General features: G+C 42.3%; 1 long non-coding RNA gene across 2 annotated transcripts in view; it reads left to right on the top strand.

Annotated features, from left to right (window-relative positions):
* The window catches only part of LOC137570412 (uncharacterized), a 41,867-nt gene extending 25,595 nt beyond the window's left edge, over nt 1-16,272 (top strand). Inside the window, exons 4-5 of one of the 2 annotated variants that reach the window (XR_011031029.1) lie at nt 15,821-15,924; nt 16,065-16,272. This is a non-coding gene — a long non-coding RNA (uncharacterized lncRNA). The remainder of the gene's footprint in view (nt 1-15,820; nt 15,925-16,064) is intronic. The other variant, XR_011031030.1, reaches the window with a different exon arrangement.
* Nucleotides 16,273-16,882: the final 610 nt, after the last annotated feature.

The raw sequence follows: 16,882 nt of genomic DNA, 5'->3' as shown, positions 1-16,882 counted from the left end.
GATTATCGTATACACAATTTGCGATTTCATAGACATTATTAAAAGGTTTTCAATTTGTAAAACATTACTGTAAACAAAATACAACACAATATTTTTATAAACGCTATTACCGCTTATCGTTTACACCATGCGCCCTTTTCCTGACGCCCTTTTTAGTTTTCAAAATCTCTTGAAGTTGTAATTGTACATTAATTGTGCATTCAACAGAGAATAGTTAACATAGTAGAACATGTAGAGAGAATTCAAAAGTAACTTTATAACATCAGCATTTTATAAATGCAAACAAGCTTAATAAATTGTATAGTTATTCATTGTGGGCAGCACGGTGGCGTAGTGGTTAGCTCTCTTGCCTTGCAGCGCTGGGTCCCTGGTTCGAATCCCAGCCAGGGCATTATCTGCAAAGAGTTTGTATGTTCTCTCCGTGTCTGCGTGGGTTTCCTCCGGGTACTCCGGTTTCCTCCCACATTCCAAAAACATATGGATAAGTTAATTGGCTCCCCCTAAAAAAAAAAAAAAAATTGGCCCTAGACTACAGTACTTACAATACATAATATAGACATATGGTAGGGATTAGATTGTGAGCTCCTTTGAGGGACAGTTAGTGACAAGATATATATATATACACTGTACAGCGCTGCGTAATATGTCGGCGCTATATAAATACTAAATAATAATAATAATAATTATACAATGGAGTCAAAATAGTCTTATTTGAAAGAAGTTATAAAGTTAGCTAAGGAGTGTAGGATGTAAGATGTAGGCCCACTGGTCACACCCCCCCCCCCCCCCCAAAAAAAAAGGGGGGGGTGTAAATAAAAAAGAAACATTGTATTCCCATTAGAGGATTAGCAGGGGAAAGTAAGGGGAGTCGAATTAATATAAATCAGTCAAGTCAATATAGAGGATAAGGATGAGCCTCTATAATCTATCCAGGGAGACCAGGTATTCAGGAAGATTTTGGTTTTATCAGCCATTTTAGCATTGATCTTTTCAGAGATAATTGCAGAATCAATTCTTTTAACCACGATGGAAACTAATAGGATCCTGGAATGCCAGTTGGCAGCTACATAGGTCTTCGCAGAGTTCAAGATACAGTATGTTGCATCAGTACATGTTCAGTGTGTCGGAAGGCTGCTTGCCTATGTCCCAGTAAAATGGACCAGGAGTCTTTTGATATAGGCTTCTGAAGGACCTTTGCAATAAGTTGTACAATTTTATTCCAAAATTGGGTAATTTTGTAACAGGACCACCAAGTGTGAATGAGGGTTCCTTAACTTGAGCAGCCTCTAAAGCAGTGGTCCGACACCAAGGGATTAAAAAGATACAACTTATAAGGGGTGAAATACGTGCGATGAAAGACTCTGAGAGAAACTTCAATATGTGTGCAATGTTTCTAAAGCTTCGGTCCAGCTCTCATTATCTGGAGTTGAACCTAAATCTATCTCCAATTTAGAAATATAAGTAAGTTTGGAGTCAATGGGAGGGTGAATCTGGTCAGCATATAGCCTAGAGATCAGGCGCTTTTGAAGGGGATCACTAGAACAGATGGACTCAAACGCGCAACTCCGAATCACAGAAGGGGGAGGTAGGTGGTAAAGTGGTATAATTGATAGGCTCTAGAGGTTTCTCCTTCTGGGAAATGGAGTGCCAAGCGCAGTTGGGAGAACGTGGGAGGTTTGCCTTCCACCAAGAGGTCTTGGAGTGTGTTAATGGTGTTAATGGTAGTCCAAATTTGAGTCTTATCCGGGACCAAACTTTGAGGGAGTGGAAAGTTGTGGGTGATAAATAATACCTTAATTTCTTTATGTGCTGAGGTGGTTGCCCATAATAAGCCTTTCAGAGAAAAGGGGGCTAGAATGCGGTTTTCGATTCCCACCTATACAGGAGAGTGAGCTCTGGCAGAAATGAGAGGAAGCTGAGCAATTTGTGAAGCTGAGTAGTATCTTAATAGGTTGGGAACCGAGAGGTCTCTCTCCGTTTTATGCCAACACATATATTTGGAGGAGATCCTAGGGCGCTTATGTGCCAATATAAAAGAAAATATTTCTTTTTGTAGTTTTTCTATATCTTTTCTAATGATTGCGATGGGTAGGACCCTAAAGTAATATGTCAATCTGGGTATCATAGTCATTTTTACAGCCGAGATTCGCCCCAACCATGATAAAGAGTAGGTATGCCAGGTATGAAGATCTCGGATAAGAGAAGGTATGACCTGCGCATAGTTCCACTGATATAGGTTCTCATTTCTGTTGCATATGTGGACCCCTAGGTATCGAAGATAATGTGGTTGAAGTTGAAAGCCAAAAGTAGAGGCAACTTGTTGTGCCTTATTCTTGGCGGTGTTGCAGAAAATAGATTCAGACTTATCAATATTAATTTTAAGGCCTGAAATGTCGCCAAACTTTGAGAGCACCCGATGCCCTTTTGCATGGACGCCCGTCTGGCCCTTTTTTCAACATCTGGATGTTGTTGTCTTCCCTTGCCTCTTTCAAATTATTCCTACATGTTTGTGAGCTATAAAGGTACTTGTAGCAGGTCAGAATTTCTTTGCGCCTCGTTGGCATCATCATCCCATAAGTCTTAAGTCCCTTCCCTCTTTTTGACTCCCTACACTTCTCCAGTCTCCAATATATGAGATCCTAATGTCCTCAATGTAAATCTGTGTTTATAAAGGTGGATCATAAAGTTGATGTTTTGTTGGCTCTTGCATTCAGCTTCATGTTATCCATATATAGGAGGTGGCTGATGGTAGTTCCATTCCTGAACTTGTATCTCTTTCCAGTCTGTGTGATTATCTGGTGAAAGGGGGGCTGTAATGAAGAATAGCAGCAAGGAAAGTGGATCCACTTGCCACCGCACAGAGTTTGTTTAGGCAATTGGGAGTGCCCATAAACTTTTTATTGTCTATTGAATTTAAATGGTATCCCGCTATGGGAGTTTTACTTTGATTTGAGGTACATTGACTATACATTGGAAGACAGTGAGGAGCCTGGACCCTGAGTCCCGGCATTGAGCACTAATTGACCCATGTAACAGGGGTTACACTATTTGGGGTGAGTTTATGCCCCAACGGGTGGTGGTTAATATCATTCCTGAAGCAGAGCAGGATCATCCACCAGGCAACCTAGGCAGTTACCTGGAGCTTAGTGAGTGTCAAGAGGCCCGACAGCCACCTTCTCTGACCTCTACATCTCAATCTATCTCTGCCCTGAAGTAATAAGGATCTGGACTATATATTAATGTGATGTGCGCTTGAACTGTTTCTGATATACTAATAACATGAAAAGGCAAAATCAGCTGCAAGTTGCCCCTCGAGTTGCCCCTTTGAAATACACATGTGCAGTTGTACAGTGCAGTTAAGCAAATCTATCATTTACATCTGTTAAAAGTGTGGAAGACTTTATTTTCTTGTTTGTTGTCCTACTTCCTGGACCCTAATGATACTAAGGGCTTGATTCACAAAAGAGTGCTAACTGTTAGCACGGCCGTTTTCGTGCGAATTTTTGCGTGAAACGATAAAGGTTTTTGCGCGCAAATGTGAATTTTCGCGCGAAATCGATATCGTTTTCGCGCAAAAAAAACACATTTGCGTGCAAAACCATTATAGTTTAATTTTTAAAATTCACGATCGCGCGCAATGCGAAAATTCGCGCGAAAACAGCGGTGCTAACAGTTAGCACTCTTTTGTGAATCAAGCCCTAAGAGTCCGAGGCAGCCAATCAGTCTGCTGTTAGTCCATCTAGATGAGGACTCAGGAAGCAGGAAGCTGATCATGCTATAAGGGGACTCATCGCAACCAGAGGTCTGTGATGGAAAGTTTGCTCAGCAGGGTCGTAACTAAAAATCACTGGGCCCCCCTGCGAAACTTTGAAAGGGGCCCCTCTCCCCCCCTCACTTTCTGCACAGGAAAACTGAGAACCAATGTTATTCAATTGGCTAGTGCACACTTAAATATGTTTTCTCCATGCAGATAAAAACTGACAGCAGTGACACACTGTATTCATTTCCTCTATCAATTACATTAGCTTCTGTGATAAATGTAAAAACGGATAGACAAGTGTGCTCCCAGCCTCAGCTTCTTATTACACTCACTCTGTCTATCTCTGATGGAGCAGAACTGGCTCTGCAGACTCCTCCAGCATCCCTACAGTACACAGCACTTGGGGAGGGGTAGAGGGGCTGGGGGGGCATTGTACTCAAGACCCTGCTGCACACTGAATAGAGACTGTCTACAAATCTTTGTCTGCAAAACATTGTATGATTTGTTATCAGTGGCTGAGCAGATGCAGTCATTAGAACAATTGAGCAGAGAGCAGGAAACTTTTTCTCTCCATGCCCTTAGTTGTCAGTCTCTCAGGACAGGGAAAACGGGGCCCCCTGCAGCTTCTGGGCCCCCTTGCGGTTGCATCCTTTGCAGGGGCTGTTGCTACGCCCCTGCTGCCCAGTAGAAAGTCATTACCTGCAATTTATCTGAATGGGGAGAAATCATACAGCATTAATCCTGCACAGTGCAAAATATCTGCTTTGCCTAATGAAGGAAGGGAACTCTACCCTGTACCAGTTTTTATATACTGGCCTGAAGTATTTCACCAGTACAATTAGGTAGAGAGCACACTTCAAAATTGCAGATGTTTTCTTGCATACAAAATCACATGACATTAGTCATGACTCCAACTTGTGTTTTCTGATGTCGGGAAATACAAGCAGCCTGCAGGATAGCATTGCACTCCGCATGCAATATCCCTGTATCTCCATGCCTCTAGCTCCAGCATGTGCAGAATCTGTTCATGTGCAGCATCTCCCATCCACAGCAGCATCTTCCCGGTAGAGCAGGATCATCTACCAGCCAACCTAGGCAGGTGCATGGGGCCTAGTGGGTGTCAAGGAGCCCACCAACCACCTTCTCTAACCTCTCTCCACCTCATCTTACCAAAAAGACCACAAAGGGGGCCCACAGGTGATAGATAAAGGAGAAGAAAGAGGAAAAGAAGGAGGAGGAGAAGAAGGAGAAGGAAGTGAAAGTTAAAGGAGAAGACAGAGGAAAAGGAGGAGGAGAAGCACTAGTAGAATGAGGTGAAAGATAAAGGAGAAGCAAGAGGAAAAGGATGAGGAGGAGAGGGGGAGAAGGAGGTGAAAGAAGACGAAGAAAGAGGAAAAGGAGGAGGAGAGGGGAGAAGGAGGTGAAAGAAGATGAAGAAAGAGGAAAAGGAGGAGGAGAAGCAGGAGTAGAATGAGGTGAAATATAAAGGAGAAGAAAGAGGAGAAGGAGGAGGAGAAGCAGGAGTAGAATGAGGTGAAAGATAAAGGAGAAGAAAGAGGAGAAGGAGGAGGAGAAGCAGGAGTAGAATGAGGTGAAAGATAAAGGAGAAGAAAGAGGAAAAGGAGGAGGAGGAGAAACAGGAGTAGAATGAGGTGAAAGATAAAGGAGAAGAAAGAGGAAAAGGAGGAGGAGAAACAGGAGTAGAATGAGGTGAAATATAAAGGAGACAAAAGAGGAAAGGGAGGAGGAGGAGAATAAGAATAATGAGAGCAAAAAGTAGACCAAGAAGGAGGAAGAGCAAAAAGGAGTAGAAAGAGGAGAAAAAGGAAAAGTAAGAGAAAAAAGAGAATGAGGAAGAGAAGGAGTGATAATCGAGATTAGAAAAAAAAATCTAACCTGCAATATTAATCACTCCATTGAAGGGTGGAAACTTATAAATAAACATCTACAACATTAATAATAATAAGAGTAGCTGCATGCAATGCAATTATTTTTAGTGTAATTAGTTACCAGAGAGAAGACTGCTCTACACGAGTCCTTTAGAGTACCTAAAGTGGTGCTCTGGTGTTAAGCATACAGCCAAAAATATATTAATGTGGGGCCGTATTATCTGTACAGCTTGTTTTCTTGCCAGGCATCCTCGGAGAGGGCTGCATCCGGTGCTCTTTGTCAGGAACCCATTAAATGCCCTCCATGGCTGTTAAACAAATGGCCTCTGTGAGTGGAGTTCAATTTATTACTGTTTTTAGCCACTCAACAAGCACAGCTTTATTCATTCGTTCCCTCAAGTACATGATGCACTTTGCAGACAATAAGTGAACAGCCTCATTTCACATCAAAGGAGGAAAAAAGATTGTAAGTAAAAGCTTCATTATGCTACCGTGCTGGTTCTGGAACACACAATACTCAAATCATGTTACTGCACACTCTGCATGAGGCCTGGGAATACAGGAGAAGGGCTGAAGACTCTCTGATACTTCATGGATACAATTTATTTTCTTGGGCCACCTGTTTACTAACGCAGGGAGCGTAGGATCTAGACTTGATGTGATCTACAGCAAGGTTGCCAAATCACCCCTTTAAAAAATTGACACATCTACGTTATACAGGTTCTGGGGCTACTCACACATAATCAGTTCCTAAACGGCATCTAACTAGCCACAAGACTTGTATAATTCTTAAGCTTCCATATTTAAAGGGATGGGTTGGCAACACTTATCTACAGCCTCAGACACGAATACACATTTTTGGCTCCATGTCAAACCAAACATTGTAATAATTTAAATGTTTATTATTATTATTATTATTATTATTATTATTATTATTAAAGCCCTTACTTATTTGCTTGCTTTTCTGAGCTTAATCCCATATTTGTCATATTTAGCTGTTATTTTTTTGTCAGATAATTTTGTTCTGAAGAAACTGAGGCGCTAATCAGTAATAAAATATACTAGACAACAGGCTTACGTCTCTGTGTAAACTCTTCAGCTTCAAAGGGTTAAAAGAAATTTAAATACCTTCTTTTGGTCAGAGTGTCTTTATCTTATCTGAAATAGGATGCTCTCTGTTATTTGCTTGCTTAGATAAACGTGCTAATGTAGCACTGAACATTTCCTGAACATTAGGCAAAGGCAAACAGACTAGGCAAAAATAAACAAAAAATAAAAAAAAATTAGGGGACATATAGGAATGTATTTTAGACAAAATAGGGATTTACATATATATTTGGGGCACTAACTAATTTTTGGCAATTATTTATTTATCTATTTTTTGGGATGTTATAACCCTCTTTAAAGAGAATCTGTATTGTTAAAATCGCTCAAAAGTAAACATACCAGTGCGTTAGGGGACATCTCCTATTACCCTCTGTCACAATTTCGCCACTCCTCGCCACATTAACCACTTCAGGATTCTGCGTACGCTTAACTACGCCCCTGAATCCTGAAGTGGTTTCCATGGAAACCGTTCCATGTCAGTTCACGGAGGGTGTCTCCGTGAGCACCCTGCGAGCCGCCGATCGCAGCTCGCAGGGTAAATGTAAACACACGGGGAAGATCTTCCCCGGTGTTTACATGTAAACGGCGCTGCTGCGCAGCAGCGCCGTGGCAGAGATCGGCGATCCCCGGCCTCTGATTGGCCGGGGACCGCCGGCACCTGATAGGCTGAAGCCTATCCTATCCGGCGCAGGACGGCTTTCCGTCCTGCGCCGCACACAGGGGACGGGAGAGGGAGGGAAGGAGGCAGAGGGAGGACTAGTGCTGCGGAGGGGGGCTTTGAGGAGCACCCCCCGCTAGGCACAGCAGCGTGGCGGCGATCAGACCCCCCCAGCAGGACATCCCCCTAGTGGGGAAAAAAGGGGGGAGGTCTGATCGCCCTGCCTGATTTCTGATCTGTGCTGCGGGCTGAAGAGCCCCCGCAGCACAGATCTGCCAAACCACCCGGTATCCGGAAGTGGTTAAAAGTGGTTAAAAACAGTTTTAAAAAGTTTGTTTGTAAACAAACAAAATGGCCACCAAAACAGGAAGTAGGTTGATGTACAGTATGTCCACACATAGAAAAATACATCCATACACAAGCAGGCTGTATACAGCATTCCTTTTGAATCTCAAGAGATCATTTGTGTGTTTCTTTCCCCCATGCACTGAAGTTTCAGGCTGCTCTTTTCTTCCTGCAAACAGCTTTGCCCTTGTTTGTAATTCCTCAGTATGTGAAAGCCCAGCCAGCTCAGAGGACGATTTATCCAGCTTGTAAAAGATAAGAGAGAAGAGAGAAGCTGCTCTAATCTAAATAACACACAGGCAGTGTGCAGAGAGGGGCCTGGAAGGGTGAGTTCATAGCAGAACCACAACACTGAAGAACTTGGCAGCCTTCCAGACACAGGCTGACAAGTCTGACAAGAGAGAGATAAGTTGATTTATTACAGAGATGGTGATAGTTAAACGTGCTGCAGTAAGCCAGAACACATTAGAATAGCTTTTGGAACTTGTAGGATGATAAAAAACAGGATGCAATTTTTGTTACGGAGTCTCTTTAAAGAAAACAAGACAGAATATAGCAAATGCTGTAGAATACAGTGTGGATCCCAACCCAAACAACTTACTGGCTCACATCATTTATTTTAATAGATTTCCCTTATATTTGATGCATCTAATCTAATAAAAAATGTGAATTAGTGAAAGGCCAGCTTTACTCTTGGAGTTCTGTCCCCCTGTGGTATTATTATTAGTATCCAGCTTCTGTCTGCTATAGCACTGCACTAATTATCCTATCTTCTGTCTTATCGTGACAATCATGATGAACAGAAAGTGAACGCAGCAATTAGAGTTGTGGTACACCAGCCTGCAGCTACTGATAAGAGTAATGATTATTTAGGAAGACACTTTAATTGAACTGTAATGTGTCACTTCAGGAGGGGCAGTATCCCAATCACATTATTATGTACACAAATCAAGTTGGAAGCTCTTCTCATCACACTCTCCTGTGCAACGGCAAGTCCAGTAGGACAGCAGGTGGTAAGCTTTGGTTTGAAAGGGGTCAGGATACTGCCGAAACTGCATCCTGACAGATGCCTGTTGCATTGTAGATGTGTTGCATTTACTGCTATTATTACAGGTAGTCCTCGCTTAACGAATGGTCATGTTATGAACCCCCCACCATTACGAACGTGGAGCCCCTTCGTAATGACATCATTTCATAGTTTAAAATACAGAGTGTAATTTGTAATCTGCAAATACAAAAGAATGATGCAATGTTATAAAAATAAAGCTATTGTAATGAATTATCTCCATGGTCAGCGCACAACATGTGCGCTGACACTACGGAAACCCTCCACAAGCGTTTGGATAAGGAAACCCAGCTTTGGTGCAAATGCACCTGTAGAGAGGAATTCCAACCAGCAGATGGAGCTGAGGAGTACAGAGGAACTCGGTCTCTGTACAACCACAGATGCCAGATGGAGATTGTACGAAGTGAAGCAATACAGGGCAAGATAGCCTCTCGAGAGAGAGTGAGCACAGAGACAGAATGTATGTATGTCCACCAATCTAGTCGCCACCCAGCGACGGTTGACATACAACAGCGAAGACCAAAGTGAGAAAGCAATCGCAAGAATGGCGATTGCTAGCAGAGACACAAGACGGAATAAAGACAGAACACAGAATGAATAAAGACAGAACCAATTAACAAATTGTAATCCAACACGAAGGAACAGACAGGACTAGCTCAACGCGGTCACCCCACGTTAAGCGCAATAGCGACAAATCGCGTTCAAGTCACCGCACGTTAAGCGCAACAGTGACAAAACATACCAACCCTGACTAACGAATGAAACACGGAAAATAAAAATAAACAGAGAACGCGAACGCTTACTAATCGGTTGCCTCACCCAGACAACAGCAAGCGTTCGTTCCAGACAAGACAGGCAGAAGGAGTAACCAATAGCAACAGCAGCTAAGGTTAAACTCCAAGGTTCAGACAAGAGAGATCCACCGCCTCTAACGCTAGGTCAAATGCGATCTAGGAACAGGACAGAACGATTCACTGTCAGCCACCGCTGGCGACAGTACCATCGCACGGACCAAACAAGACAGACAGAAGGAGTAACCAGTAGCAACCGCTGCTCTGGCTTACACTCCAAGACAGAGTACAGAAGGATCCACCGCCTCTACCGCTAGGGCGAATGCGATCCAAACAGACAGAGCGATTCACTATCAGCCGCCGTTGGAGAAAGTGCAATCGCAACAGATAATAAACAATCTGACTGCACTAGAAGGAATGCTAGTGCACTCCCAAGGATAACTACTCTAAAACAATATTTAGCAAACAATTAGCAGAGGGGCTGAAACTCAAGGTAAGTCCAGCAGAACCAAACCTTTATGACCAGCCGGGAATTCTGGGAGGAATTGGCATTTATACTGCAAGCCTTCAAGAGAGGCAGCGCTATCAATAACCAGATAAGTGAATGCAAATCCCTCACCAGAACAGCAAGTCTGAAACCTGCAGAGTGAAAACAGGTCTCCTTTCCAGGGACCTGCAGCATGCAGACCTGAAAAATGGTCAAAAAGCTGCCTGCTTGTGCAGACAGCAGAGCAGATCATTACATCTATATAACTGAAAATAAAAATATGAGACTCTTTTCTTTGCTACTAATGTTAAAAGGACATGTTTAACCACTTCAGCCTACAGCTTCGAAAATCTTATACATCCAAGCAATGTTCACCTCCCATTCATTCGCTAATAACTTTATCGCTACTTATCAAAATTAATTGATCTATATCTCGTTTTTTCCGCCACTAATTAGGCTTTCTTTAGGTAGTACATTTTGCTAAGAGCCACTTTACTGTAAATACATTTTAACAGGAAGATTAAGATAGAAATGGAAAAAAAACATTATTTCTCAGTTTTTAGCCATTATAGTTTAAAATTAATACATGCTACAGTAATTAAAACCCATGTATTTTATGTGCCCATTTGTCCCGCTTATTACACCATTTAAATTACGTCCCTATCACAATTTATGGCGCCGATATTTTATTTAGAAATAAAGGTGCATTTTTTCAATTTGCGTCGATCACTATTTACAAGCTTATAATTTTAAAAAATGTAATAAGATACTCTCTTGACATGTATATTTAAAAAGTTCAGACCCTTAGGTAACTATTTATGTAGTTTTTTTTTTTTTAATTGTAATTTTTTTTATTATTTTTTTTAATACAAAAATGTATTTGGGTAATTTTAGTTTGGGAGGTAAATAGCCAATTTTAGATGTAAAATAATGTATTTTTTATTCAATTCAGGTATGTGGGTGCAGTTTACTATTTGGCCACAAGATGGCCACATTCAAAAAGTTCCTAGATGCGAACGATGTCGCATCTAGGAACTAAAATGAAGAGAAGTTGTTTCCTGGGGGCAGAAATACCACGCTCTCTGATGAGAAAGCGTCGGTATTTCTGCCGGGGACTTGGATCGGTGAATGGGAATTATATTCCCATTCACTGATCGGGGGGGCAGCGGGAGGCAGCGGGGGCGCACGCGGGCGCGCGCCCGATCGCGCGCACCACACGGCTGCAGCACCACTGCCTATCTGGACGGATATATGCGTCCAGATATGGCGAAGTGGTTAAAGGACACCCGAAGTGAAAATAAAATAATGAAATAAATGATTGTATCTATCTTCTGTCTCCTAAAAATGACTTTTTAAGATATTCCACGGTTTTATTTTATGTTTAAATCTACTTTTTACGTTTTAACTGTTTTATTGTTTTTGCTCAATTACATATTCATTGAAGTATGCCTGAGCTAAAATCTATGAACTATTGACCATTTTTAACTCTTTCCTGCTCTCAGAAGCCATCTTCTGCTAGGAAAGTGTTTTATAGTTGAAATTTCTTATAAGTGAGGGTCACACTGTAGTCACTTCCTGTCTGAGTCAGGACTGAGTCAGCCACTAACATGCCTGATATTTAACTCATTCAGGCACAGAAAGAAAAAAAAGGAACACTGCATAGTTATTTGTGTGCTAGGCACTGTACATACACATGTCTATCTCATCATGTCACATGTCAGTTCGGGTATCCTTTAAAAGGATGAGTTTGCAACAATGGCTTGGATGGTGAACCATTACTAGCCAATTGAAGTGCAGGGGATTATCTCAGGTTGCAATTCTCTACTGTCTCAACATACCTTTCCTCCCTGCTTTCAGCAAATTGTTTGTTTCAGACTGACAAGCCTGTTTTAAACCAGAAATACACAGTTTGGGATGCTGCCATTTTTCTTCGCAAGTAGAGTTGGAAAGCGTTTTTATGGCTCTCGATCAACACACCCTGGTGAAAGGCAACAACCTGGGATTACTCTGTCTTGCTTGAACTAAACAGCACTGACAGTTACATTTCCGTTAAAATGTGATTAGAGGTTCATTTATGTAAAAAGTGAGTCGGTCTGACAGGGCTAATTTAAGATGAAAAATGGGTCTATTAAACTGATTAGCCATTACATTTCAAATGAGCATAAAGTATAGATTAATGTCATTTCCTCATTAATTTTTATGGGGGGAAAATAAACTAAAAATAGTTAAGACGCATACAGAATTGAGAGCATCATGGCAATTTGCTAGTGTTATGATGGTTTGCATATAGAATGCTGTTAGGCCCTGTTCACACTGCACGCGTTTCCAGCCGCGTTTTGGAAACGCGTGCAGGTGGCCGACACGCACGACATCAGACATTGCATAGAGTGCAATGTCTGATGTTCACACTGCATGCGTTCCGGACCTGTGCGGTCCGGGAACGCATGCTGCACGCATTTTTTGCCAAAACGCATGGCTGTCCCATTCACTTTTCAGTGATGGGATCAGCCACGCAACGCACACAAACGCGGATGGCGTGCGTTCGTACGCGTTGCGTTCCGCGTGCGTGCCCGTCCGCGTTTGTAATGTGAACGGGGCCTTAGTTCTTGTTTTTTTGGTAGTTGTGTTATAAGTCTGAGATTATACCTGTGACAGGAATCAGCTAACTTTTTTGTCAAGCAAACATCACAGTGGTAACAAAAGCTGATGTGATTGGTTAAGGGGACGGGGCAGAAGAACAAGAAGCAAAAACACTCACCCTGTACTATTTTTCCGCAACATAGAACATTACTGTGCTGCTGCAGTCTCTCTATGAGACCGCCTTGAAATATTTAAAAGATACTTGAGGTGAGAGAGGAGTATGGAGGCTGCCATGTTTGTTTTTACTTTTAAACCTGTCATCCTGTTCATCTTTCATGCATCAGTAGCAGAGCTGGGACAAGGTCCTCCAGCACCCAAGGCTGAGACACCAAAGTGCACCCCTCCATACCTCCCACCCCAGCCGTCACTCACTGCTTGCTATTAGACTAAGAGGGCCACAGGGCCCACAACCTCCCCAACACCTTAATATCTAGTTATCTGGCTTGCAGTCACTGCTATGTATCCCCTTTCCTTATTTCTTTATGCTTCATACACAATTAGGAATGACAACTGAATGAATTCTGCGCCCCCTCCTACACTGCGCCCTGAGGCTGGAGCCTCTCCAGCCTATGCCTCGGCCCAGCCCTGATCAGTAGTGTCTAAATCACCCACCTCAAGAAGCAAGCAACAAATCCAGTCAAGCTTGAGTCAAACATCTGACCTGCATGCTTGTTCAAGATCTATGGCTATCGATGGCTAATTGTGTTAAGGGCAGAGGATCATCAGGGAGGGTGTAATGTCTGATTGCGCTGCCCGGAAGCTCCCTTCCACACTGAGTAGCACGCATGCTCAGTGTGAATTTAATGATGCTGCTGGAGGTAAAATACTAAATATCTCCGCTCCCACACCTCTTACACTCCCCAAATTTTCAGGGTAGGGAGGGGACCTCCCGAACGACTTCTATGCTAAATTGCAGCCCCCGAGACCCGCTGGTTCAGGAGATAGATTAGAGAATTTATGCAATTTAGCATAGAGGTCTTTCGGGGGGTCCCCTCCCTACCCTGAAAATTTGGGGAGTGTAAGAGGTGTGGGAGCGGAGATATTTAGTATTTTACCTCCAGCAGCATCATTCTATAGGAAATGTGGCTGCACAGTCTCCTACTGCGCATGCGGGGCAGCGCAAATTCACAGGCAGCGTAATCAGACACAACAAGGGCAGTCAGAAAATGTGCGTGTGTTAAAAGGAAATAAATATGGCAGCCTCCGAATCCCTCACACTTCAGTGGATCCAAACTAAAGTAAAAACGTTGACTAAATTTAACTAGCAACATTGCAAATACTCACAAAACTGTGCTTGCTCATCCCTACTGATAAGATACATATTTTGGTGCTACTCTAGTGTTATTCCTACAATTCTACTATACTATAACATGCACTATGAAATACAGCATGGTTCCTACCATCGTTTTACTATAGTGTAATTCCTACCATTTTTCTATACTATGAAGTATATCATGATAACTACGATCAGTGTTTTACTATAGCGGGATTCCTACCCTTCTGCTGTACTATAAAGTGCATTATGAAGTATAGCACGATTCCTACCATCTGTGTTTACTTTATAGTAGCGCAACAAAGTGGTCTTCAAGCCCGGGGCCATACTGGCACATTATGTCCAGGGACCTTCTTGTTCGTCACATAATTCTCCCATAACACTTATGGCAAGAATTTCCTCAACCAGGAGACTATGTTGAAGGAGGTCTCATGATGATGATTCTTCACTGGGCACCACCAGTATAAATCTCTTGTAACATTTTAGACCAGGCTTTCTCAACCAGGGTTCCTTGAGGACTCTGCAGGGGTTCCTTGGCATTTTACCCCATCGTGGGGGAAGTATAATAGAGCACACTATAATAGGTGGTACTGTAACAAGAAGCACTAAATTGGGGGGTCAGGAGACAGTATAATGAGTGGCAGTGTAATAGGAGATAGTGAAATTAGCAGCCTAACATATTTAAACACCATGCCTCCTGAAAAATAAACGTAGGGGTTCCTCGAGACCAAAAAATTGTTTGCAGGGGTTCCTTGAGATCCAAAAGTTATTTACAGGGTTCCTCCAAGGTAAAATGGTTGAGAAAGGCTGCTTTATAGCATGATTCCTCCCAACACTTTTTTTTCTACCTCACCCTAAGACGTTGAAACCATTAGTAACAAACACACAATCAGCTTTTTGGTTCCTACCTCCCCCCATAAATCTCCCGTGGTAAAATTAGCTGTATAAACAAACAAAAACAGCATACCCTCTAAAACTGGGATCTTTGTTACAAGAATAGAGTCTCTTGCGTAGTCACATACGCCGCGTAGAGGTAGCCCAGTGTCATATGTGTTCTAACTCTAACATGCATAGCACAAACATGCACGCATTCAGCGCATCAAAACCTATCAAGGGAATAGGAGCACATATCCTTACCGTCCTCCCTGGGACAGATAGTGCATCTAACTAATCCTGAAAGGGAGCTGCTAGTACCTACATATGTACCATACAAGCACACAGGCAAGCTGCGTGTGCTAAGATCACTAATAGGGGAAGAGGGAGAGCACTAGACAAAATCCTAGCCACAAGGATCAAATACAATAAAAAAAAAACACAAAATCCAGGTTCTTCACCTTGAGCTAGGACACACTTGCAGATGTAATAGTGAGGTGCTGGAAGGGGCGTGGCAAGCAAAACTGCAAAGTCAAAATGAACTTCCGCAGACTCATGCAAATCCTCATGCGAATCCATTCACAAAAATCATGCAGCAATCAATGCTATCCCTACAGCTAAGTTAAAAGCTGTGTCAGCACACTGCTAAACTGTAATATTGCCTACTTGAACCATAGGGAAACATGGACATTACCTTGCTCATCAGTTGTCCTTTCAGTTATAACTGACAGCAACTGATATATAACTGACAGCAACTGATATATTTCAGTTCTGACAAAATCTTGTCATAAATGGAAGGAATCGTTGTTAGAAGAAAATGGCGAGCTTTTGAGAGGAGCTGACGGCGCGGTAAGTATGTAATATTCATTTGCAGGTACATCATGAGTTTATTTGAAATAATTTTACTCAGTACATGTTCCCTTTAATGCAGGTGGTGCAGCTGAGACGTAAATCTCTATACGGCGTTGCCATGGAAGGAAAACGTCGCTGGGTGATCCAGCTGGCAAAAATGTACCTGTATCTGAATTAATTTAGGTGAAATGACAATTACAAGCTTATAATATGCTGTTGTGTGTAACTGATAAGTTGCTCTAATTAAATGGAGGCAAAGCAAGTCTTGGTTATCATTTTTGGTGTGAGATATTACAGTCTGTTCTCTCCCCGCTGTCCCTCAGGGCTATATTACCGACTTCAATCAATTGCATGGAGACAGCTTCATTGGAAGACTGTGGGGGAAACAGATGTGTTCTCAGCCCATCATTCAGCAGCATCTGTGTCTCCGAGAAACAAGTGCTCACTTTGCATTTTAAGAAGGTTCCCTTATTGGTACAGCCACCTGGATGCCTACCTGCTATACATAGACTGAATACATTTGTTTAAGTATTTCATGTTCACGGTTTACCTGTTTTAGTTTGCTTTTATTTCTATGAAGTCATAGAAAGTTTTTAAACTTGGTACTGGAGTGTTATAAACATTTTAAGAGCTATACATTTTATATGGTTTATTTTCGTCATGGCCCTTTTTAACCATTTAGCGGCAAGTCACTGCATTAAAATGTCCTGCTGGAGCATGTTAATGGCTCCAGGACGTTTTAATGCATCACTGTCCCCCACCACCGCCGTGCACACGCGTCCGCCCGCCGCTCATACCCACCGAGACACGGAGATCTGCGATTGGGGAAGGTTCCCATAACCAATAGCAATTCCTGGAATGAATGGACATGACCCTGATCAGAGGTCATGTCCATGGATAATGACAGGAAGTAGTAAAAGCAAGAGTTAGTGTGAAAAATAAAAAAGTAAACACTTCCTGGAAATCAGGATAGTGTTTCTAGCGCCATCTAGTTGCGAAAAGTTCAATTACACACACACACACACACACACACACACACAATAAATATATAATGAATAAATTAATAAAAGTAATCCCTTCCAAAGGCCCCCCTCCCCTTCAAACACTTGTTAAAAAAAAGTAAAAAATACATAAATAGTTG

The sequence above is a fragment of the Hyperolius riggenbachi genome, chromosome 4, assembly GCF_040937935.1.
Source record: "Hyperolius riggenbachi isolate aHypRig1 chromosome 4, aHypRig1.pri, whole genome shotgun sequence".
Classification (NCBI taxonomy): Eukaryota; Metazoa; Chordata; class Amphibia; order Anura; family Hyperoliidae; genus Hyperolius; species Hyperolius riggenbachi.
Note: the sequence above shows the minus strand (reverse complement) of the source record. Positions and strands in the feature narration are given on the sequence as shown.